Source organism: Eubalaena glacialis, chromosome 18, assembly GCF_028564815.1.
Source record: "Eubalaena glacialis isolate mEubGla1 chromosome 18, mEubGla1.1.hap2.+ XY, whole genome shotgun sequence".
NCBI lineage: Eukaryota > Metazoa > Chordata > Mammalia > Artiodactyla > Balaenidae > Eubalaena > Eubalaena glacialis.
This window is the reverse complement of record NC_083733.1, coordinates 13,183,106-13,208,751: the sequence shown is the minus strand read 5'-3', so window position 1 is coordinate 13,208,751 and position 25,646 is coordinate 13,183,106. Positions and strand designations below refer to the sequence as shown.

At 37.9% G+C, this 25,646-nt stretch overlaps 1 protein-coding gene and 1 pseudogene across 2 annotated transcripts in view; both read right to left on the bottom strand.

The window, feature by feature from the left end:
* GLG1 (golgi glycoprotein 1) overlaps window positions 1-25,646 on the bottom strand; it is a 154,213-nt gene that overhangs the window by 78,624 nt on the left and 49,943 nt on the right. The window lies entirely within an intron of this gene.
* LOC133078845 (STING ER exit protein-like) lies at window positions 1,585-2,249 on the bottom strand (annotated as a pseudogene).

The window sequence follows — 25,646 nt, the reverse complement described above, 5'->3', positions numbered from 1 at the left end:
CTCAGTCGTTTAGTCTGGGTAAACTTTCCCTGAGCAAGTGTAAACTGAATATTAACCCTCAGTCAGACTCATAACTAAGTTCCTCTTAGTGCCTTATTCTGGCTTAGTCAGAATTAATTTTTTAATAAATTTATTTATTTATTTATTTTTGGCTGCATTGGGTCTTCACTGCTGCGTGTGGGCTTTCTCTAGTTGCGGCGAGCGAGGGCTACTCTTCATTCCGGTGGCTTCTCTTGTTGCGGAGCATGGGCTCTAGGCGCGTAGGCTTCAGTAGTTGTGGCTCGCGGGCTCTAGAGCATAGGCTCAGTAGTTGTGGTGCACGGGCTTAGTTGCTCCGCAGCATGTGGGATCTTCCCAGACCAGGCCGCTAACCCATGTCCCCTACATTGGCAGGCGGATTCTTAACCACTGCGCCACCAGGGAAGTCCCCCAGAATTAATTTTTATTTGTACCCAGGATAGCTGCTAAGTATTGTTTTTCCAAAAGAACAGTGATAAACATAAGCTTCATGCCCTCCAACTGTGCTCTGATTCACTAAAGAGTTTTGCTTTTGTATGATTCTTTAACATTCATCCATCTTTTCAGAAAGGATTTACGTACAGGTTCAGTGCAAGATAAAAAGAAAAGGTATGAAACAGAGTTACAGATGCTGGCTCTCAAGTAAATTACTGTGGTAGAGGAGGTAAAACATGAGTCTGTACCTAACGATCACACAAAGTTGAATGTGGAGTTGAAGGAGCTTGATATCTTAAAGAACGAAAGAAGTACCACCACCCCTCATGAGTTAGGATGATAGAATCAGAGAGTCTAATGGAGGAGGGAACAACGGAGTTCAGCCTTAAAAGGAGGTTGTGATTTGGTGATGTAATACTGTGTCTAGGTTGACGCAGATGAGGGAGGGGCTGTGAACACTAGGTGTGGAGGAGTTTGAAAGGTATATTCTGTACAGAGGGCAGAGACCTGAGCAAGAAAGTGAGGAACTCTGTGGTGACCATTCTTAGGCTTACATATTTGGCATCTCCTAATACACGGTGAGATAACTACAAAATTTTAATAAAATCCCAACATTGGTCCAATAGTGGTTTGCCATCGTCCATATTAATATGTTATGGTAAACTCAGTGCAGAGAGTGGTGCCTCAATTTACTGTTATTTACCTCTGTGCTCCCCCAATGGGTGGTGGGGTTAACAACAGGTAAATAATGTATAATTACTTTTTAATAATCTTTAAACATTTTATTAACTTTGAAGAAGGAATAAGAACAGCTACTTTAGAAACTGGAGACACTCAAGCACTGATCTATTCATAGAGTTTTTACACAGCTCAAGAAGTGTACATCACAGGGGCAAAAAATAGTACAGAAGACCTATATACTATATACAGAAAGATTCAGAAAAATCCATTTCTAGAAAGCAGATCATATGGACTCATAGACCTCACTGAATCTAGGAGAATCAAAGGGAAGCAACATAAAGCCTTCTGCTGGGGCATAAAGGTAGGAACCAGTCCATGTAGTCTAAGAAAAGCTCTTTTTCCTCTTGATCTAAATGTTTGCTTCCAGCTGGGTTCAGAGAAAGGTCCTGATCATTTGAACTGGTTGTTAGTCAAAGTCCCTTTCATGTTTGCTTTCTTGGCTTCTAGTTCAGCCAGCTCTTGCAACTGCCTGTTGCTCAGGACTTTGCGTTCCAACTGTTTTTCAGTCGCTTTGGCATTCTGTGCACACAAGTCAGCAACTTCCCTAGCCTCAGTCTTCTCTTCCTCTTCATCAATAGCAGACACAGTGACAGAGCTGAACGTGCCCATGTCTTTAGTCCATTTGGTCACTATCACCTTCTTAGGAGGCTCTTCTTTCTGGGTATATGTATTTCATTTTCCCAAAACCCTGGCCAAACCTGACTACTGCTCCATCCACAATGGAGGCCATGGGAGCATTCTTCAGCTGGGACCGGCAGAAGAGTGGCAGTCTACACTTCGTACACTTCTTCCTGTGCTGTCCTTCCACACCTTCAGGCCTCCAAAGATACACAGTATCTTCAACTTGTGTTACAAAACTTGTGCCTGTGTTTGGCAGCATCAATTACATAGACCAATCCTGGGGACTCATGGGTAATTTCTCTGACAGCCCAGTACCAGGACCATCTGGCAACACGAAGAGTAACAGACATCAAGGGGTTTCTCACCATCATCATATTCCTCCCCAGGTCGGAGGTGTTGGAGCAGACTACTGACCAGGGCACTACTTTAGGTGTAGTTCAGAGAAACAGCCCCAAAACTCAACACCAAGAATGTTACTCAACGTTACTTCTATAGGAACATGATGCAATTTAAACGGATAAAAGATAAATAGGCAAGACCCCCACACACAAATTAGGGCCCATTTAACCCTGGTTCTTGGACAGTCAGGGGACTATGATGAGGTCAAGACTTACTTGTCTTGTACTTTTAAAATGAAAAATATCCTCAATGGCCTTTAATTCTAATTATATATATATATATATATCCATATCTATATCTATATCTATATTATAGTGGGAATTAGCAAATGGTTCTGCTCTGGTTCAGGTAACATACTTACTCATAGATTAAAAAATACTGGCAAGACTTGCAGCTTTGTCAAGTACTAATTCATTCATCTTCAATGAGGCTTTAGCTCTATTTTAAAAATATGAAAGCGCAATAACCTGGCTAATTACTGGACTTAACAGCTCACACACCAAGACTGAGCAACTCTTGACTCGCTGACAGAATGATCCATATCCATGAAGATGCTCTGCCCCAAAATGCACTTTGAGAAGTCGAATTACATCTTATTTTTGCCTAAGAAAACTCTAAAACTAGTTTAAATGACCAAATGGAAACACTCAACATTAATAAAATTTATCATCTTCTGTGCCCAGAGCAGGGAATGACAAATAAGGATACAGATATCTAGTTACTGAACAAAAACTGCATCATTACATTATGGCCCAAAGGATACACATTAGATTATCATTTTGCAAATCTTAAAGTTTATTAAAAAATGTAAATTACAAAACCAAGTAATTTTCTGTACTATAAGAAATATTGTGAAGTTTTTCCCCATTCCCCGCCCCCCATTTTTCTATTATGAATCAGAAATAAAGGTACCTATAAACTGTAGGAGACAGGTCATCCTCAAAAGAATGTTTAGAGATATTTCTTTCACATACAGAGCTCATTCAACCTTTTCATCAACCTTCCATTTGGGACTGCCTAATATTGAAGAAATACAGGGATTGTTTTGTAATGACAAGTGCTTTAAAATCCAATTATGGCCTTGCAAGGACTCTGCCTCACTTCACCATCGTTAATGAATGAGTTTTTCTGGAACTAAATCATCCTCATGAGAGCCTACTATCAGCAAGGAGAAGAAAGTTACCTCCTACCAACTCTTTTCTTTCTCCCTAGGAGACAACTTAGAAGTTCAGAATCCAATTTGGTCCTAATTTGGGGGGGCAGGGAAGAAAAAAGAGTCAGGCATTCTGTCAAATGCTTGGCCAGATTCCCCTTTAGCTTCAAGGGAAAGAATCTTGGACAGGTCTATCAACGTGGCTTTCAGCCATGACAGGCACACAGATGTAAAGAGATAAAAGACCTTGTTTTTCATTGCCCAGTTTCCTGGATAAAGTCAGTTTTGGTGCCCATATTACAAGAGTGGCACCTAGAGCATTATCATTCAGTCTAAAGTGCCTAACATTTATAAACTATTTTGCAGACAATTCATCAAAAAGGACATACTTCCTCTGAACTGTGAGGCTGCAATGACTACTACTACTATGCCAACACTACAAAAATACAGCACCAAAATTCTTCTGAAATAGCTACTCACAGTATTTTTCATATCTCATAAAAACAGACACCGTACAGTAGATCCCCTCATTTCATCGTGTTTGAGAGGAAACATGGTAGAAAGAATTCTGGATTAGGAGCCAAAAAACTTAAGTTCTGATTCCAGTTCCATTGTATATTCATGCATAACAAGCCTTGATAAAGTCACATAATTCTTCAGGCTTCAAATTTCATGTCTACAATACAGATAAATCCTGCTTTACGTACTTTACAGGGCTGTTATGAGTAGAATTATTTAAAAGGCCTTTGAAAATTATAGAGGGCCTTGCAAATATAATACTGGCCCTTCAGTCTCTGCACATAATATAATCAAATAAACATCAAAAGCAACATTACTGCTTTTTAGTAGTCCATAATTCATGCAGGAGAAGAATAAGAATTCAAAATAAATGACATACATATTTGATTGTATTTGTATATACTATCTCTGAAAGGACATATAAAAATATTTACTTTCACTATATACCCTTTTGCACTTTTTGAATTTTGTGCCACATGCAAAAAAGAAGAAAAAAAAAGAAAAACCAAAGATAATTCCACTTTAAGACATAAACATAGACACCTTTGAAAATATCTGGAATACATCTTCATGGTTGGGGCACTGAGGAAATTTAATGATATACCCTCCTCAGTCCGTATTTTTCTCTTTTTTTCTCTTCCACTGTCTATTCCAAATCGGGTAGTGGTGGGGAGGAAATATGGAATACCAACATCCTCTGGGACATGGCAAGTGGAAATCTGGCCCTTTTAAGAGTCCTACAGGGGACTTCCCTGGTGGCACAGTGGTTAAGAATCTGCCTGCCAATGCAGGGGACATGGGTTCGAGCCCTGGTCCGGGAAGATCCCACATGCCACAGAGCAGCTAAGCCCATGCGTCACAACTACTGAGCCTGCACTCTAGAGCCGGCAAGCCACAACTACTGAAGCCCACGTGCCCTAGAGCCCATGAGCCGCAACTACTGAGACCGCGTGCTGCAACTACTGAAGCCTGCACACCCAGAGCCCACGCTCCACAACAAGAGAAGCCACCACAATGAGAAGCCCGCGCACCACAACGAAGAGTAGCCCCTGCTCGCCGCAACTACAGAAAGGCTGCGCACAGCAACGAAGACCCAGCGCAGACAAAAATTAAATAAACAAACAAACAAACAAACAAATAAAGAAAGAAAGAAAGAAGAAATGTGTATTAAAAAAAAAAAGAGTCCTACATTGGTAGTTCTACTCTAAGAAAAGCACATTAACAATTTTATGGCCTAGTTTTCCCAGTGTGGTCAACAGTTACATGGGAGTTTTAAAATGAGAGATGAAAACAAAATTCTCTGAAGAGCATTATATGAATTATGAGCAGAATGTCATCCTCATACACTGTTGGTGGAATTGTAAACTGATGCAACAGCTATGGAAACAGTACAGAGATTCTTCAAAAATTTAAAAATAGAACTACCGTACGATTCAGCAATTCTACTTCTGGGTATTTACCTGAGGAAAACAAAAACACTAATTTGAAAAGATATATGCACCCCTATGCTCACTGCAGCATTATTTACAATAACAAAGATATGGAAGCAGCCTAAGTGCCCATCAACAGACGAATGGATAAAGAAGATATGGTACACACACACATAATGGAATATTACTCAGACATAAAAAAGAATGAAATCTTGTCATAAGCAACAACATGGATGAACCTAGAGGGTATTATGCTAAGTGAAATAAATCAGACAGAGAAAGACAAACACTGTATGATATCACTTATATGTGGAATCTAAAAAAAAAACACAAATGAACAAACATAACAAAACATAAACAGAGTTACAGATATAGAGAACAAACAGATGTCTGCCAGGGAGAAGGAGGGTAGGGGGAAGTAAGAAATAGGAGAGGGGTATTAAGAGGTACAAACTTCCAGTTGCAAAATAAATGTCATGGGTATGAAATGTACAGTGTGGGGGATATAGTCAATAACCACGTAATATCTCTGTATGGTGACATATGCAACTGGACTTATCATGGTGATCATTTTGGAATGAGGAGAAACACTGAATCACTATGTTGTATAACAGGAGCTAACATAGTGTTGTAGGTCAATTATATTTCAAGAACAAACAAATAAACAAACAAACTCATAGAAAAAGACATCAGATTTGTGGTTACCAGAAAAGAAGGGCAGGGGGTGGGGAGGGTAAGAGGAATTGGACAAAGGCAATCAAAAAGTACAAACTTTCAGTTATAAAATAAATAAGTACTAGGGATGTAATATACATGATAAATATAATTAACACTGCTATATGTTATACATGAAAGTTGTTGAGAGTAAATCCTAAGATTATCATCAAACAAAAAAATTTTTTTCTATTTATTTAATTTTGTACTTCTAAGAGATGATGGATATTCACTAAACATTTGTGATAATCACTTCATGATGTATGTAAATCAAATCATTATGCTGTATACCTTAAACTTATACAATGCTGTATGTCAATTATATCTCAATAAAACTAGAAGGGAAAGAAAAGGAACAGAATGTCAATTTTAATACGGTACCTTTTATACTCTTCATTTGCCATCTCAGATGATTTGGAACAGCTGAATATAGGTACAAATGTGTCAAAACAGTGGCTACTACAGCCAAATGCAAAGTGGGAAAGGAGACTAAAATAGAGACAAAATTTCCAGACATCTGACAATACTATTAATGTTTATACCCAGTAAATCTGGAATGATTCTATCAATGTAGCTCATTACCTCCAATCCAACTATGCTATTTCTATAATTGTGAAAAGATAAAACCAAAAAATGGATATAAGATTACAGGATGCAAAAAAAGTCCTGAAATTAAATATAATTTCTCATGCTCCATACCCAAGTATCTAAAAATACCACATTTCTTCCATACTGACTAGTGGTGAGTGCACTGTTTACTTTTACTGGCCTGATGAGAAGCCAATAGGGCTGAATTGCCAGACTGTACAGAACCCTTTCTGTATAACCCATTTCAGATGATTGGTGCTGCTTAAGAGAACAGCTGTGATTCAGGGACTGGCCTTCTATCTGAATTAAGTCTGCAACTACACTGCATAATTCTGAAGGATGTGTAAGTTTTGAAGCAGGAATTGGCAGGAGATAAAAATTCAGTTAGATGAGAGAGATGAAGAACTTTTTTAAAAAAAAATATTTTACTTACTTACTTATTTATTTATTTATTTTGGCTGTACCGGGTCTTAGTTGCGGCATGTGGGATCTTCATTGCAGTGTGAGGGATCTTTAGTTGCAGCATGCGGACTTCTTAGTTGTGGTATGCGGACTCTTAGTTGCGGCATGCACGTGGGATCTAGTTCCCCGACCAGGGATCGAACCCAGGCCCCCTGCATCGGGAGCACGAAGTCTTGACCGCCAGGGAAGTCCCAATGAAGAACATTTGAGTAGGGCTTCCCTGGTGGCGCAGTGGTTAAGAATCCGCCTGCCAATGCAAGGGACACGGGTTCAAGCCCTGGTCCAGGAAGATCCCACATGCCGTGGAGCAACTAAGCCGGTGCGCGACAACAACTGAGCCTGCTCTCTAGAGCCCGCGAGCCACAACTACTGAGCCTGCACGCCACAACTACTGAAGCCTGCGCGCCTAGAGCCCGTGCTCTGCAACGAGAGAAGCCACTGCAGTAAGAAGTCCGTGCACGGCAACGAAGAGTAGCCCCCGCTCGCCGCAACTAGAGAAAGCCTGCGTGCAGCAACGAAGACCCAATGCAGCCAAAAAAAAAAAAAGAACATTTGAGTATGGTAAGTTGGGATGGGGGAAGAAGAGTACCTGATACCTTAACACCAGTGGATGCTTAAATGGACTTGAAGAGTGGTAGAGGAACAGCAAAGAGTTATCACATAAATAGTCTCCTCTCAAAAGGGAGTCACATGGGGCTTCCCTGGTGGCACAGTGGTTGAGAGTCTGCCTGCCAATGCAGGGGACACGGGTTCGAGCCCTGGTCTGGGAAGATCCCACATGCCGCGGAGCAACTAGGTCCGTGAGCCACAACTACTGAGCCTGCGCGTCTGGAGCCTGTGCTCCGCAACAAGAGAGGCCGCGATAGTTAGAGGCCCGCGCACCGCGATGAAGAGTGGCCCCCGCTTGCCACAACTAGAGAAAGCCCTCGCACAGAAACGAAGACCCAACACGGCCAAAAATAAAAATAATTAATTAAAATTATAAAAAAAAAAAAAAAAGGGAGTCACATGGAGAAACTGAAAGGGCAAAAGAAATCACTATTGAACAGGGACTTCCCTGGTGGTCCAGTGATTAAGAATGCACCTTCCAATGCAGGGGACATGGGTTCAATCCCTGGTCGGGGAACTAAGATCCCACATGCCGCGGGGCAACTAAGCCCGCATGCCGCAAATACTGAGCCTGTGTGTTGCAATGAACTGAGATCCTACAAGCCGCTCAGCACGGCCAAAAAAAAAAAACCCTTTAAAGCCACTTGACCTCAGACCTCAAAGCCATTTAAATATCCCATTTTTTACTTCTTCCTGTCAAGGTGGTATTCTCCTTTACTGTAGTAAGTTCTAATAAATTCAGCTTTGCTTTATTAACAGATTGGTGAAATTTGGAGGAGTTCATCAGGTTCTATGCCAATAGATCCTTCAACATCCAGTTCAAAGGCATTTAGGGCTGAACAGGGAAAAACTTAACTGATATATTTTAAAAACAATCTTCTGGGGTTAACAACATCAGTAATGTACATAAAATCTAGAGAAATCTTCAAAAGTTCTCCATATTTCTTCTTGCTTAGATAATATCATTCTACAGTCGGTAGAACAAAGGTACATTAATTGTATGTTAATAATTACCATTATATCAAACTATAAAGGCTGAAATGACAGAAATTAAACACTTTGGGAAATATTGATAAATTAATATAAACATTAATAAAGATGCAATATTTAATAAGAATTATCCATAATCTCTAAATCACATCTTTGCCTTTTAAAGTGGTAATTTTCTGTTATAAAATTGATTTGAAACTAAAGCGCAAAGAACAAAAAACCAGGAGGATCCTTGTGCTGGTAACTTCAGTTGAGCCAATGATCACTATATGACCTGAATATATAATAATTCCCCACACTTCAGTTACAGTAGGTAGGAAACTGAATAAAAAGCAAGACATTTTGACTCCAACTGGTTATCTAATATGATTCTATAAAAACAGATAATTACCTTTTTGAGAAGGGGAAATACTGTTGTAGAAATAACTGGGAGAGGTGAAAGGAGATAGGCAGAACAATCACAGATCCTTTTAGAATTATTGTTTTAAAACACTGTAAGTTTGTCAGTGGTTTAAATATGCATTACTTCCCCAGTAAAAAAAAATTTACTTCCAATAATGGAAACAAAAGACACTTCCAGGTATTTTGGAGCACTCATTACTGTATAGTCTGTAGAACTGGCTATGCAGCATAGACTTTGGAGAGACATACCTGGGATCAGATCAATTTGGCTTCTTCCAGGTATTAGCTGTGTAACCCTGGACAAATTATTTAACTTTTGTAAGCCTAAATTTCCTTACCTATAAATGAGGATAATAAGAGTATTTATTACACATGTAGCAATAAGTAGAGCAAAACACATAAAGCACCTAGCACAGTGCTCACTGTAAATATACAATAAATATTATCTATAAAAATAATAACATTTATTATTATTATTATAGTATACTTCTAGAAGAGTTAATTTTGTACTGCCCCAACCCCCAAATAAACCAATTTCAAAAATAAGGGAAAAAACCGAGGTTTTCTTTTTAAATCTAAGATACATAGATTCTTAGCCATAGGAAGGCAACTTCAGTTTAAGTAGTTCAATTACATTAGGATAAACTAGAGTAAAGGAATAAATTAATTTAGGAAATTAAGGTAGAAAAATCTTATCCTAATGGAAAGAACAGTCTTTACATCACTTCACCAATTTTGCGTAGCACAAATAAGTGTGTGTGGAATTTGTCTTGCTCCTCACTCTAATCTCTCAATCTAATATCCATACACAAATCCAGATTAGATATCTGTTTTGAACTTCATTTAAGTTTTTGTTTCTAAGTAAACATCAGAAGTTAAATAGTTTTGATTTTGTTCACTCAACTGTTTTAAGGCTCCAAACAACCTCTGTATTTAAGTCCAACTGTTTAGATGCAAGTATCTTTAAATATGCAAACAAACCAAGGCTCTTAGTCATCTAAAATCGCTTTTCTAAATTTTACTTGGTAAATGTTTCTAGCCCACTGCTGGCAGTCAATGCACTTCTCTCATCACATCAAACTCAAGTTGATTGATTTTGTGAAAGTAAATGCTGCTTGTCACCAACTGTCAATTTTAATAAGCAAGACTGATGCCTTTGACAATTCAGTCAATGCCATGCATCTGTCTGGGTTTGTTACTTTAAATCACCTGACAGCCACCTGTGAACAGATCGTACAAAGCAGTACAAAAGTGGTCCAGGGTTACACTACCATAATTCTTTCAAATATACTCAGACCTTACAACAGTATCTTTAAAATTTTGATCATCACAGTTATTATTCTTCAGAAGAGTACTGGGAAATCTAATGTCTAAAATAGAAGCCTTTGATTTAGGGTCTCTGAATCTTTAGTCTACACCAGAAATATAGAAGATAAGGATCTATGACCGGAGGAAAGTTCACTATTTCAAAGATAATATTTTAAATTCTGACATGTGATACAAATGAAATGCCTCATGGACCACAGAAAGAGGACAGAACAAGTAACATAAGTGAGCCACAGAAAGAACACAAGCATTTTCCCAACTGAAATCTTACTAAATAATCCACATCACAGAACTCGATTGGGGAAAGGCTCTCTGCATTAGGTAGGGCATAACTATACCTATTCAGAAGCAGGACTTAATATCTAATAACCCCAAACATATTTTTGTTTCAGTTTCAGAAGAAAGGAAAAAAAAGACTGGGGAGAGGGGAACAGTAGAAAGTCAATTTTGGATTGCTTTCTCTCTTGCTTTTGGTGCCAAGGAATATTTTTAATCTTTTACCTAGACTCTCTATGATTCTTATTTTCACCTCAGTATGCAAGAAGAAAAGATTCAAGCATTTACCTGAGACTTCTCTCTGTAATATGGACTAAATAAAATCCATAAAATGCAACATTCTAAGACTTATTTAAAATACACACTTTGGGGACTTCCCTGGTTGTCCAGTGGTTAAGACTTCGCCTTCCAATGCAGGGAGTGCGGGTTCGGTCCCTGGTTGGGGAGTTAAGATCCCATGTGCCTCGCAGCCAAAAAACCCAAAACATAAAACAGAAGCAGTATTGTAACACATTCAATAAAGACTTAAAAAAAAAAATTAAAAAAAAAATACACACTTCAATTGTAAGCTGTACTGTACACACCTTTATGTCTACTCTGAGTCATCTGTCTGGTTAAGAATCTTACAACATTATGAATGTTGGTGGCTAGTTATGCCATTAACATAAAGAATTCAGAAGCATATACATAAGCCAAAATATGTGACTCATGACAGATTTTAAAAGAAAAATTTAGGACATAATTAATATGGGATATCTTAGTATCATCTAATTAAGTAACTTACTAAAAACCTTTAGCCAGAATTTTAATTTTTAAACTTCATCTTAAAATTACCAAATATACATTTTTTTTTCAGGTATAGAAGAGTTTATTTTACATCATAGTACATTGTGAATACCAAATACACATTTTAAAACATAAAATAATATGGGATAGTTTTGGTCTAACAGCCAGTTAATGAAGTTTGAAAAGAAAGATAAGTGAAGGTATTAATATTCCCTTTCCAAAAGGCTTGACACTGAATAAATGATCTCAACATCCATGACTTACCAAGTAATTTATTAGACTGGTTACTAAATTGTTCCTGCTTCCGAAACAAAGAAACAGTGCATAGGAATTGGAAATCGACTTCCCTGGTTTAAAAGAGTCTCTTATAAGTTCATTTTGGCACCATTAAAAATTCCTAAGTTTTTCTGACAGCTCATATAGCTCAATACAAAAAAACAAACAACCCAATCGAATAATGGGCAGAAGACCGAAACAGACATTTCTCCAAAGAAGACATAGAGATGGCCAATAGGCACATGAAAAGATGCTCAACATCACTAATTATTAGTGAAATGCAAATCAAAACTACAGTGAGGTACCACCTCACACTGATCAAAATGACCATTATTAAAAAGTCTACAAATAACAAATGCTGGAAAGGCTGTGGAGAAAAGAGGACCCCTCCTACACTGTTGGTGGGAATGTAAGTTGGAGTAGCCACTATGGAAAACAGTATGGAAGTTCCTCAAAAAACTAAAAACAGAGTTGCCATATGATCCAGCAATCCCACTCCTGGCCATATATCCGGACAAAAATATAATTTGAAAAGATACATGCACCCCTATGTTCACAGCAGCACTATTCACAATAGCCAAAACATGGAAACAACCTAAATGTCCATCAACAGATGAACTGACAAAGAAGATGTGGTACACAATACAATGGACTACTACTCAGCCATAAAAAAGAATGAAATAATGCCATTTGCAGCAACATGGATGGACCTAGAGATTATCATACTAAGTTAAGTAGAAAGAGAAAGACAAATACCATATGATATCACTTATATGTGGAATCTAAAATATGACACAAATGAACTAATCTACAAAATAGAAACAGACTCACAGACATAGAGAACAGACTTGTGGTTGCTAAGGGGGAGTGGGGTGGGGGAGGGATGGATTGGGAGTTTGGGGTTAGCAGATGCAAACTGTTATATATAGAATGGATAAACAAAGTCCTACTATATAGCACAGGGAACTATATTGAATATCCTGTGATAAACCATAATGGAAAAGAATATAAAAAAGAATGTGTGTGTGTGTATAACTGAATCACTTTGCTGTACAGCAGAAATTAACACAATATTGTAAATCAACTACACGTCAATAAAAAAAATTCCTAAGTTTTTCTGGTTTTATTTTGCTCCCTGGCCCCCTTGGAGGTGGTAGTACCTCAATTAAAAACAGTAACAAAGGGCTTCCCAGGTGGCGCAGTGATTGAGAATCCACCTGCCAATGCAGGGGACACGGGTTTGAGCCCTGGTCCAGGAAGATCCCACATGCCGCAGAGCAACTAAGCCTGTGTGCCACAACTACTGAGCCTGCGCTCTAGAGCCCATGTGCCCCAACTACTGAAGCCCGCACGCCTAGAGCACATGCTCCACAACAAGGGAAGCCACCGCAATTAGAAGACCGTGCACAGCAATGAAGAGTAGCCCCCACTCGCCTCAACTAGAGAAAGCCCACGGGCAGGAACTAAGACCCAACACAGCCAAAAATAAATAAATAAATAAATTTATTTTTTTTTAAAAAGTAACAAAAAAATTCCTAAAAATGTAAGTTATCTCTGCAACCTTTTCCCTGTTTCACCAATAGCTTATTTAATATAATTATACATCCTCTCTAAAAATCTCAGGAAAAAAAAATAGAAATAACGAATAGCAGATTCTTTTTCCAAAGATGACTGATCACTTTCACCTTAGAATTTAAGATTAAGTAGATCTAACTTACATAATTAATTGCCACCAAAATAGATCAGACACAACAAAAATGTCTTATATCTGTGTATTGGCTTAACGCTACAGTTTCCATTAATGACAAAATTCAAAACATTTTTTTCACATTTAGCTTTCTTTTTGCATGGTGAGGAAAGCAACTGACTAAGACTATGAAATTGCTAATTCCTATCCCTATTCTACCAGTTAACTCATACTATGACTTGGGAGGAGCTAATCATTAATCCTCTGCCATTACAATGCTTTAAATTTTAAGTATGGTGAAAAGAGAAAAACACATTTTTTTCAAACCTTTCTCCCATAAAAATTAGAGCCATACCTATCTAAAGCCATCTGACAGTATAATCACCAACTCAACTTTAACATCTGTGAAAAATATCCACTTCCTATTAATAGAGGGATCATTTAAATTGTCTCTGATATCAAAAGTTGTATTCTTATTATATATATAAAATATTGATTTAATCCACTGATGACAGCTTAAACTTGCATTTCAGAACAGAAAAATAATTCAGAGTGAAAAATTCAAAGTTTTAAAGTCAATATCCCAATATCAGTTTCTGCATGAGAACCTGGGCCCTTCAGTTGATCCTCCATTCTAAAAATATCTGCTGCAGGATACCTTTATTCAATCTGAAATTGAGTAAGAATTTCAAATCTATGTTCTAATTCTTACTTGGTGCAACTATGACATCACAGAGCAAGCAATGAAACATAATTTTTGACTCCAAGTTATATCTATCCTGAAAATCTTCCTAAAAATATTAAAATCCTAATAAAAGAAATTCTTGGTTGATCACAAACCCCCACAAGTCTCTGGCAAAAATTTTCTTCTTCAGATAACTTATATTTAAGGAAGTTCCTGGAAGGCAGTAATTACATCCTGTGCTACACAATACTAGGCACACACTGGCATTCTACAAATATTTGTTACTTGGTTGACAGAAATTCTATTTGATCTCTAAGCTTCCAAAGGCAGGTTGTCAATCACTGGGGTCACAATGAAATAAACAGCTTCTCCCAAACTTCTTCCTTTTTGGTCTATTTTTCAGGCCTTTCATTTTAACATCAATTCCCTAAGATATCCCCAAATTAAGACCAAAACTATGCAATGAATTTAAGCTGGACAGGACAAGAAATTATTAAATAAGTATGTCAAAGAGCACTTTTCTCAGAAAACCAAATCCACTATTTTGGATTCTTGATGGAATAGCACTAGGATGGAGAAGGAAAGGATTATCAAGAATTACATTTCTGGAGTTCCTCTGCGCACCTTTAAAGGAATTCATCACCCTTATTCATTTAAATCCAATTCCCTCAGGAGAAACTGCTCATCCTTCAGGTGAAGCTTTTAGAAATGACTAAGGAAAAAATTTCATATGAATAAACACCAGTGGATTAGATCTGGAGGAGAGACAGAGAGAGACAGAACTAAGAGCAAAAAATGATTATCTCCCTAGGACAACAAACAAAAATAATTCAAAAGGGAAGAGGAAGTAATGGGAAAGCCATCTCCTATATGGAAAGAAAAACCCCTTTCCTTAGCTTCTTAACAGTTGCTTAGAAAAGACATTCTTACTAGCTTCTACTGAAATCTAACAATTCATTTCTAATTCTATCCCATATTCCACTATGTTCTTCACAAAGTCCACTCAGTCTTTGTGATGAGGACCCTGAAAATCTAAGTCAACAAATATTTTACATAAAATTTAAAATGCTCTTTATCCAACTAAAATTTGCTGCTAAATAAAATAGAAAGGAACTCTACTCTTTTGTAAAGTTATAAAACATTACTCTTTTATTTACTTACTGAACAGGAAACTGCCTCTACTTAATTGTGTCAAACCACTGCAAACAGACATTCAATTTGTTATGCGAGTACCAATTGTGTTTTGTGAGAAAACTGTAAATTCTTCTTCTGTTCTATAGAAAATGGAAAACTTTACTTAGAGTATCTGGGAGTGGGGAGGTAAAAGCCAAAACAATCTCTGTTTTAGCCTTAATTAAAAAAAAATTATAAGGGGAAATACAGATTGCTACATGCCTTAAGAAACATTGTAGGGACTTCCCTGGTGGTCCAGTGGCTAAGACTACCCACTCCCAATGCAGTGGGCCTGGGTTTGATCCCTGGTCAGGGAACTAGATCCCGCATGCTGCAACTAAAGATCCCGTGTGCCACAACTAAAGATCTCACATGCTGCAACTAAGGAGCCTGCATGCTGCAACTAAGGAGCCCACATGCTGCAACTAAGGAGCCCACATGCAGCAACAAAAAGCCCACACGTGGCAAGGAAGATCCCATGTGCCACAACTAAGACCAGGTGCAGCATAAATAAATAAATAAATAAATATTTTTTTCTAAAAAAGGGGGGACTTCTCCGGTGGTGCAGTGGTTAAGAATCCGCCTGCCAATGCAGGGGACACGGGTTCGATCCCTGGCGGGGGAAGATCCCACATGCCGCGGAGCAACTAAGCCCTTGCACCACTACTACTGAGCCTGCGATCCACAACTACTGAAGCCCATGCTCCACAACAAGAGAAGCCACCGCAATGAGAAGCCCATGGACCACAATGAAGAGTAGCCCCCACTCGCAGCAACTAGAGAAAGCCCGCGCACAGCAATAAAGACCCAACGCAGCCAAAAATAAATTTATTTATTTATTTATTTATTTATTTATTTAGGAAAAAAGAAAAAAGAAACACTGTAGAATCCATTGATTCTTTAAATTATGTGTAACTTTTATTAAAAAAACTTAAAAAAAGAAAAATTAAAATAAAATTATAATAAAGAATTCTGAAACTTCTTAAAGATACCTTGTTACTAAGTGTGCTGAGTTTATTCTTGTGAATCTCAAAACTTAAAATGGGTGAAAATTTACTACACTTCCTGTTAAGGCCTGATCTCGCTTAGAATCTCTACAGATTCTTGACCCAAACCACATGGCATACTTATACTACCTAAACTCAGGTTGACTGTATTCAGTGTATATGGTATTTAAAGGGTAATTTCAGAGTTGGTAACTTATTGGATGTGGAAGTGAGGGAAAGAAGAATGAAGGATGATGGCTGCCCTGCTTTACAAGTTGGGGAACAAAGTGGAAGGTGGTACCTTCCCTGAAAAGTGAAATTCAGGCCCAGCAGGCTTGTATTAGCAGGTACTGAGCTCAGTTTCACAGATGTTGAGACTGAGGGGCCTGTGGGCATACCCTGCAGGTGTAGTTGGCAATATGTGTCTGGAGCTCAGGAAAGAGATTTAGGCTAGTGATAGAGATATGGTAATCATCACATTTAGGTCAGAATGAAATCACCTAGGCTGAGTGAAAACAGAACCCTTGATAGAATATTCAAGCCCTTGACTGAGGAGGTGAGTGAAAAACAACAGCCTGATAGGGAAGCCACAGAGAAATGTTTTAAGAAGGGAATGGTCACATGTTGATGATTCCATTTATATAAAATGTCCCAAAATGCAGATTTTGAGACATAAAGTAGGTTAGTAGAGTCTAGGTAAAGGAATGAATGGGGATTAACTGTAAATGCGCACGAGACATATTTCTGGGGTGATAAAAATGTTCTAAAACTGATTTATGGTGATGATTACACCATTCAGTAAAGTTGCTAAAAATCAATGTAAACTTGAAATGGGTGGATTCTGTGATATGTAAAATACACTTCAATAAAGCTGCTAAAAAAAAGATCAGGTTGAGTATTGCATCTTCCACATTGTGATGTGGCTACTGTCCCTAGCGTGAGAAAATGTTTGCTGAGATTTACAGTAAACAAAATTATACGTTCCTGCACCAAGCCAGCTGGAAACCCCTCCCATACATATCTAAGCATGTATTCTAATTTTAAAAAGAAAGAGAGATGTCTTATTTATTAAAGTTCAGGGCAACTCTCTTAAGTTCAGAAAGTAAAATTTTGTACACATGTACAGAAAGCGAAAGTATTATGTAATAAGGAGATGGTCAACTCCCAACAAGGTGCATTTGGAAATGTGAAGGGATATTTTTCTTTATCACACCAACCTGGGAGGGGGAGAAACAGTAGCATTTAGAGGGCAATGTTTTAACTGTCATTTACTGCTTTTAAAAACAGTAAATCAGAAATACATACTGGTCTTCACTTATACGTAATAAAAGCAGCCTCAATGTTATTGGGTCAAACAGTTGTAAGAAGGCATTCAACTTTTTATATGAATATAAAAAATATAAAAAGAGGCTGAGTATACTAAATGTCCTTCAATGTATAGGACAGTACTACACAAGGAGAAATGATTCCTCCAAAATGCCAAAAGTATTCCTGCTGAAAAACACTGATTTAAACCATGTTCCTATCTAGTAACACCTCAAAATGTAAAATACCTGTAGATTCTTATTCTAGAAATTTAAATATAAGGCATATGCATTACTAACAAAACACTTCACCTTATTCAAATTAAAAATATAATTTCCCCAAATTTTAACTTTGAAAAATCGCACATGATTATTAGATGTTCAAATTTTAGAAATATTGTAACATAAAATATTTAAAGAGATATTTAATTTTTCAGTTATTTGTCACTTAGCTTGAACCAGCCTTATAAATTTCTCTGAGCTTTAAGCACTTTTTCGACAGACCAGGCAATAACATTTATAAGCACTTCGCTGTAACACCAAAGTTTTATATTTTCCTTTGAGTCTTTAGAAATTTTAATTTCAGGAGCTGCCTCAAGATACAACCATAGTATACTGTATACCTTTTCAGTAAAGCATTATACTGTATTATAACCTGCTTATCTGTTTCTGGAGGGTGGAATTTTGTCTATTCCATATACACATTGCCCAATACAATTAACACAGTAAATGCTCAATAATATATGTTTCAAGGATAACTAAATAAAGTTATTGAAAACTACACACATAATCTATATGATGAACAAAACTTAGGTGTGTGCCTTTATTTTCAGAAGAATTAGATAATTTTACACTGGAAAGCCTTAATAGTAATTTTATAAGGTAGAGAAATGTTTGGATGAAGGTTACAATGAACTAAATGTCTGCCCCAGCATAAAAAAGACAAAGAACAGGCAGCAGAGGGTGGTTATTTGGAAAACACTGTACACCTATTCAACAAAGGACAAAATACACAGAAGTGAGTAGAACAGCAATTATTCCCTCTTTCTGTCACATTCTAAACTCTTTCCATCACAGAGAACTACAACTTTCAGCCCATCTTCCTACACTTACACCAACACCTAAGATTAATATTTGCAAACCCTTTTCCTTCTGGGTGTTTGGTCAGGGGAGGGGGGTGACCGAGAGAGGAGATAGCTGTGGAGGAGTACTAGCAGTTAAGGAGCACTAAAACACTTACTGACTGTATTCTAAAAGGTACATATTTTCGTTTCTTGCAGTAGTCATTCAAAAGCTTCTTTCTGAGGCTGGGTAAGAGATTCCATAAAGTTTTGAGTATGTATTTTCATAATGTGGTCAAATGTTAAAACTGGTAGGAAAGAGGGCTACAAGACTCAACTGATAGGATGTCCTGGAATCTTAATATATCTTGGTCAATATGTTGGCTTAAAAAGATAAGCATATGGGGAGCAGCGGCTCTGCTTCATGGCAGGCAACGTCTCCACAGGGTGTGGGTTTCCTAGTGGGACAGCAGTCACACCATATGGTGCTGCTTTTATTGGCATGGGCAGGACAGAAGCTGCCAAAAACTGAATGTGCTATTTTGGTCCATAAGACGTGATAAGTCCAAAATTTAAAACATAAGAATCTTTTAATTAAAAAATTTTTTTAATTTTACGATTTCAAAAATACTGGACTTTTATAATTCAAGGCTCAATTGGGTCACAGCTCTCAGCCTTTGAAATAAGACAAAGATTCAAACAAAAGTCAAAAGATGGGGAATAAGCTTGGCAACAATTCTTTGAAAAAAAATTTTTTAAAGATTTAAACAAAACTTCTCCATAGTTATACTATAAACATAAAGATGCTATGTATAGAAACAGCTTTTGGAATACTATGCTGTGATAACATCAAACAAGGGCAGTAGATGTGAGAAGCTGAAAGACGGTTCACCAATGGTATGGATTCTATATTTCTCTCTAACTACTTCTCCAAGTTTTTGCACAGTAACACACCTCCAACTTCTCAAATAAGCTGATCTAATGTTTGAAGTTAGGACAACCTTGGAAATATTCATGTTGAATCCACAGACAAACTATTTAACCCTTACAAACTCAGCCCTAGATTTGAGTAACTAGGTCCAAGATTCTAAAAACAACAACTTCAAATGCTATATTGAGGCTGGTAACATTAATTTCAGAAAAGCAATTTTTGAGAGCTTCCACACTTGTTTCAATGCTGGCCATTCCCCCACACCTGCTCCTTTTCTGAGAATTAGGTTAATTATACATAATAAAAATAGCTTTTAGTTTGGCCTGAGATGACAAGATAGGTTTTATGAACTGCTTTATATAAGTCAAGAAAAATTTTAAGATAAGGACTAGGTTAAATCTAAAATTATGAGAACTCCATTTTCTTGCCCATTCAATTCCTTGAACAACAATAAACACAAATTATCTAGATTAAGGTGAATCGTAAACTCAAATAACATTCACCTAAAGAGGGCTTTTGTCTGGGCAACCCAAATATGTAGGAATATTCATATAAGCTACTGTGATTCTCAAAGTACATCAATATCAGCATCTGCAAATTCTTGGACCTACTGAATCTATGTTGTAACCAGGCTTCAAAGTGATTTGATGCATGCTCGAGTTTAAGAACCACTGAAGTAACAGTACTTGGACTTTCGATATGAGAAAGACAAAGTATGCCAAATACAGATCACAACTGCTGAAAAGCAATTTAGCAACTTTGGTTTATTCTGTCATACTGGCTGTTGTAACTTCTTGAGAATATTAATGCCTAGAAGTTATAAATTAATCAGAGGACTATGACAGGATTATCTGAGAAATGCTTTTAGGGTTTTACAGAATTGTATCTTCTCATCCCTTCAAATGCTATATCTTTTTTTTTTTTAATAAAAGAAAATACAACTTTAAAGTGTCAGTTGGTTGATTTGTGTGCACGTGTGTGTGTTCGGGGGCATAGGGGCTCACCTTTAGGTGTCATAGCAAAGGCTAATTTCAAATGAATGAGGTAAATCATGTACCAGGAGAATTACTGGGGAGAGAAAGGAGGAGGAAGAAGGGGAAGGCATCTTTTTAAAACTACTTTTTTCACCTGCAGCCTCTTAAAAATTTTACCCATTCGTCCAAGTAGGCACAACAGAAGCTAGCCTAGAACAGGAAGTTAATTACAACTAAAAGAAAATGGCAAACACCTTTCCAGTTTTTCTTTTCTTACCAGTCTTATACCTATCCTCCTGAGGAGTTAAGTTTTAACCAAATAAGTCTGAAGTGTGTGTAGTTTAAGACACTGCTATGACCTAGTTTGGAGGAGTGGAAAATAGACTGTATTTTCCACCAAAGATCACCGTCTTTTCTTTCAAATGTCTTGACTTGGAAGATATGAACTCTGTTAAGTTATAGGTCCTTTTGCTTAAGCCAGTGTTCAACCTCTGCTTTGGTTCTAAGTTCCTTTACCAGTTTTTTAAAAAATATTTATTTATTTACTCATTCATTCATTCATTCATTTGGTTGTGCCAGGTCTTAGTTGTGGCAGGCAGGCTCCTTAGTTGCGGCTCACCAGCTCCTTAGTTGCAGCAGGCGGGCTCCTTAATTGTGGCATGAGAACTCTTAGTTGTGGCATGCATGTGGGATCTACTTCCCTGACCAGGGATCGAACCCAGGACCCCTGAGGTCCCCAATGCCTCAGCGGCATTGGGAGTGCTGAGTCTTAACCACTGCACCACCAGGGAAGTCTCCCTTCACCAGTTTTGAAAACATTTTAGTGTAGTACAAACACTAACTTATAAACTAAGGAATTAAACAAGGAGTGGAAGAAGACTTTGAAGAATAGCTGTCATTTGAGCTGGGCCTTGAAAGATGAGGGGGGAATTACAATAGATGAGAAGGAAGAGAGATTTCAGGCTTAGGGAACAATGTTCACTCCTTCACAAAGCCCAGGTGACTCTGAGGTAGGTGATGGAGACACAGTGCTGTACAAGACAGACAAGGGCACTCCCTTGTGGAGCTTTCATGTGAGAGGATGAGATAAACAATGAAAAAATAGGCAGACAACTAAAATAATGGCAAATTTTGTCATGAAAGAAACTGGGGAATAAAGAATAACAGTGGAAATTTTTACTTTAGGTAAGGAGGGCAGGAAAAATTTCTCTGTGGAGATGTCATTTAAGCCTAGATCTAAACAGAGAGGATGTAGCTATGAACAAGTGGGTGGGGAAGGTGGGGGTGGATGGAGAGTATTCTAGGCAGAAGGAACATCATATTGGAAAGAGTCTGGCATATTTTAGCAACTAAGGAGTGCAGGTATGGACAAAGCCCAGTGAAAAGTAAAGTGGCAGAAAATACACTCAAAAAGAAGTCAGGAAAGAATTTGGATTTTACTTGAAATGCAATGAGAAAGTGTTAAAAGAGTTTAATCAGGGGATAGACGTGATCAAACTACTTTTGCAAAAGAGATGCTGTTTATTTATTCTTTTTCTTTTTCTTTATTTTTTTGGCTGTGCCATGTGGCTTGCAGGATCTTAGTTCCCCGACCAGAGATTGAACCCAGGCTGACGGCAGTGAAAGTGCAGAGTCCTAACCACTGGACTGTCAGGGAATTCCCTATTTATTACTTTTTAATAAAATTCTTTTTAAAAATAAACTTCGAGGTATACTTTGGGTAAATATCTAAGGCTGGAATTTCTGGATATGTCAAGTGTATGTTGAAATATAAGAAAATTCGCTACTATGTATAAAATAAATAAGCTACAAGGATATATTATACAGCTCAGGGGATACAGCCAATATTTTATAATAATTTTAAATGGAGTATAATCTACATAAATTGTGAATCACTATGTTGTACACCTGAAACTAATATAATATTGTAAATCAACTGTACCTCAATAAAAAAAAATTTTTTTTAATTCAAACAGTTTTCCAAAGTGGTTACAACAATTTAGAACCCACCCCACTAGCAATGCATAAGAGTTCTAGTTGCTCCACCTCTTTGCCAACAATTGCTCATGTTTTTAATTTTAGCCATTCTAGTGGATAGTAAGTGGTATCTCATGGTTTTAATTTGCACTTCCTTGATGACTAATGATATACAGAGTTTTTCCAAATGATACGTGGCCACTAACATCATTTTTTTGTAAAGCATTGTTCAAATCTTTTTATTTTTAAAAATTGAGTTTACTATTATTGAATTTTAAGACTTCTTGATTTATTCTAGACACGTCATATGATGGATATATGTTTCACAAATATTTTCTCCTAGTCTGTGGTTGCCATTTCATTTTCTGATAGTGCTTTTTATTTTTTTTATTTTTATTTTTTTCAATTTTATTTATTTTTGGCTGTGTTGGGTCTTGTTGCTGCGCGCAGGCTTTCTCTAGTTGCAGCGAGCAGGGGCTACTCTTCGTCGCGATGCGTGGGCTTCTCATTGCAGTGGCTTCTCTTGTTGCAGAGTACGGGCTCTAGGCACATGGGCTTCAGTAGTTGCAGCACACAGGCTCAGCAGCTGTGCCTCGCAGGCTCTAGAGAGCAGGCTCAGTAGTTGTGGCGCACGGGCTTAGTTGCTCCGCAGCATGTGGGATCTTCCCGGACCAGGGCTCAAACCCGTGTCCCCTTCATTGGCAGGTGGATTCCTAACCACTGCACCACCAGGGAAGTCCCGATAGTGCTTTTTAAAGAGCAGAAATTTTAATTTTTATGTAATCAAATTTATCCATTTTTTCTTTTTATAGTTAGTGCTTTTATGTCTTAAGAAATCTTTGCCTACTCCGAGTTGATGACTATTCTGTATCTTCTTCTAGAATTTTTATTTTTAGCTTGTAAAAAAAAAGAGAGAGCAGGCCCAAAATGGCCCCATATCAGCACATCAAGACTTAATACCTAACCTAACTGCAGTTTCAGTCTTTACCAGGAATGTAACCTTTAACCAGTCAATCTGGTTAATTACTGGTCAGCACTAGTGAGGTAATCTGCCCGAGACCCCTTCTGTCCCCCAAAGGAAGGTGACCTTGCCTGAAACAACACACTCTTTGCTAGAAATTTCCTTTTTCTGTCCCCTTTCACCTATAAAAGCCACTCATTTTGTATAGCTCTTCAGAGCTCCTTTCTATTTGCTGGATGGGATGCTGCCCTATTCATGAATCACTGAATAAGGCCAGTAAGATCTTTACATTTTTACTCAGTCGAATTTTGTTTAACAAGCTTTTTTTTTTTTTTTTTTAACAAGCTTTTAAATTTATATCTATGATCCATTTCAAGTTATTTTTTGTGAAGGTGTGACGTAAGGCTGAAGTTAATTTTTTTCCCATATAAACACAACAGATTCCTCAACAAATTGTGCTTGAACAACTATCCTTTCCTTTTTGATTGGCATCTTTGTTGAAAATCATTTGATCATGTAGGCAGATAGGGTATAGGATCCCCGGAGGAAAAGAACCAGATAAAGCCTTTTTTGACATAAAAGAAGCCATTTTAGACCTAAGCCATTTTGTAATCTAAGCCAGGCCACAATGCTTGCCCTTAACAGGTCTCAGCAATTAATGATCCTAAGTGAACAAAGGAATGCAGGAACAGAGGAAAAGCAGTCAAGAAACAATAGTTCAGGGACTTCCTTGGTGGCGTAGTGGTTAAGACTGTGCACTCCCAATGCAGGGGGCCTGGGTTCCATCCCTTGACAGGGAACTAGATCCCACATGCATATCGACACTAAGAGTTTGCATGCCACAACTAAGGAGCCCACGTGCAGCAACTAAGGAGCCCACGAGCCGCAACTAAGGAGCCTACCTGCCACAACTAAGACCCGGCACAACCAAATAAATAACTATTAAAAAAAAAAAAGAAAGAAACAATAGTTCAGCAATAAAACAGAGTCCTAGTTCCTTCTTAAGGGATATAAATGACAATCTGATACATATCTTTGAGCTGTTCAACAGGAACTAAGGTCCCATCCAGGTGGAGAATGGCAACTACATGCTAAGAACCCCATACTGGCCAGAATCTAAGGAATTATAACGTTGACCTTTTCTGACCCTCATGACTTTAATCAGCTAGAGCTTGGACTCAACCTCTGCCTCAGTTCTATGCTGAATTCTCCTCTGTTCAAGCCCCTTCATGAATATGCATGTACCCTTAGCTTAAAACTTCCCCAGTTTTGCTATTCAGGGAGACACTGCTTTGGGAAAGATCTCCCGTGTTCTCCTCCTTACTTGTTCCAAGTAACAAATCCTTCCTTCTCCCAGTCTTTGGCTTGGTTGTATCTTTTGGCTCAACACCCACCAAGAGGTGAAATCAGTTTTCAGGTAACAATCAGGCATATGTGGACCTATTTATCAACTTTGTATTCTGAACTACTGAATAGACAGTATTTTAGGCTTGGGGGCCATATATAGTCTCTGTTATACTCAATTTGGTAACTGTAGATCAAAAGCAGCCCTAGGGAATACGTAAACAAATAGGTTTAGCCTTGTTTCACTAAAACTTTACTTACAAAACACACAGCCATTTTGTGAACCCCAGGTTTATAAGTTTATCTTTCTGACAATACCATACTTTTTTTTTTTAATTTTTTATTTAATTTTTTTTTTTGGCTGTGTTGGGGTCTTCGTTGCTGCATGCGGGCTTTCTCTAGTTGTGGCGAGCGGGGGCTACTCTTCATTGTGGTGCGCGGGCTTCTCATTGCGGTGGCTTCTCTTGTTGCAGAGCATGGGCTCTAGGTGCACGGGCTCAGTAGTTGTGGCACATGGGCTTAGTTGCTCCGCGGCATGTGGGATCTTCCTGGACCAGGGCTCGAACCCGTGTCCCCTGCATTGGCAGGCGATTCTTAACCACTGCGCCACAGGGAAGCCCTACCATACTGTCTTGATTACTTTATAGTAAATCTTTATAATAAGTGCTGAAATACAAGTAATGCAAGTCATCCAATTTTATTCGTTTTCAGCTGTTTTAGCTATTCTAGCTCACTTGCATTTCTATATAAATGCAAGACTCAGCTTGTCAGTTTCTATTCCCTAACCCCCCAAAAAAGCCTGCTGGGATTTTGACTGC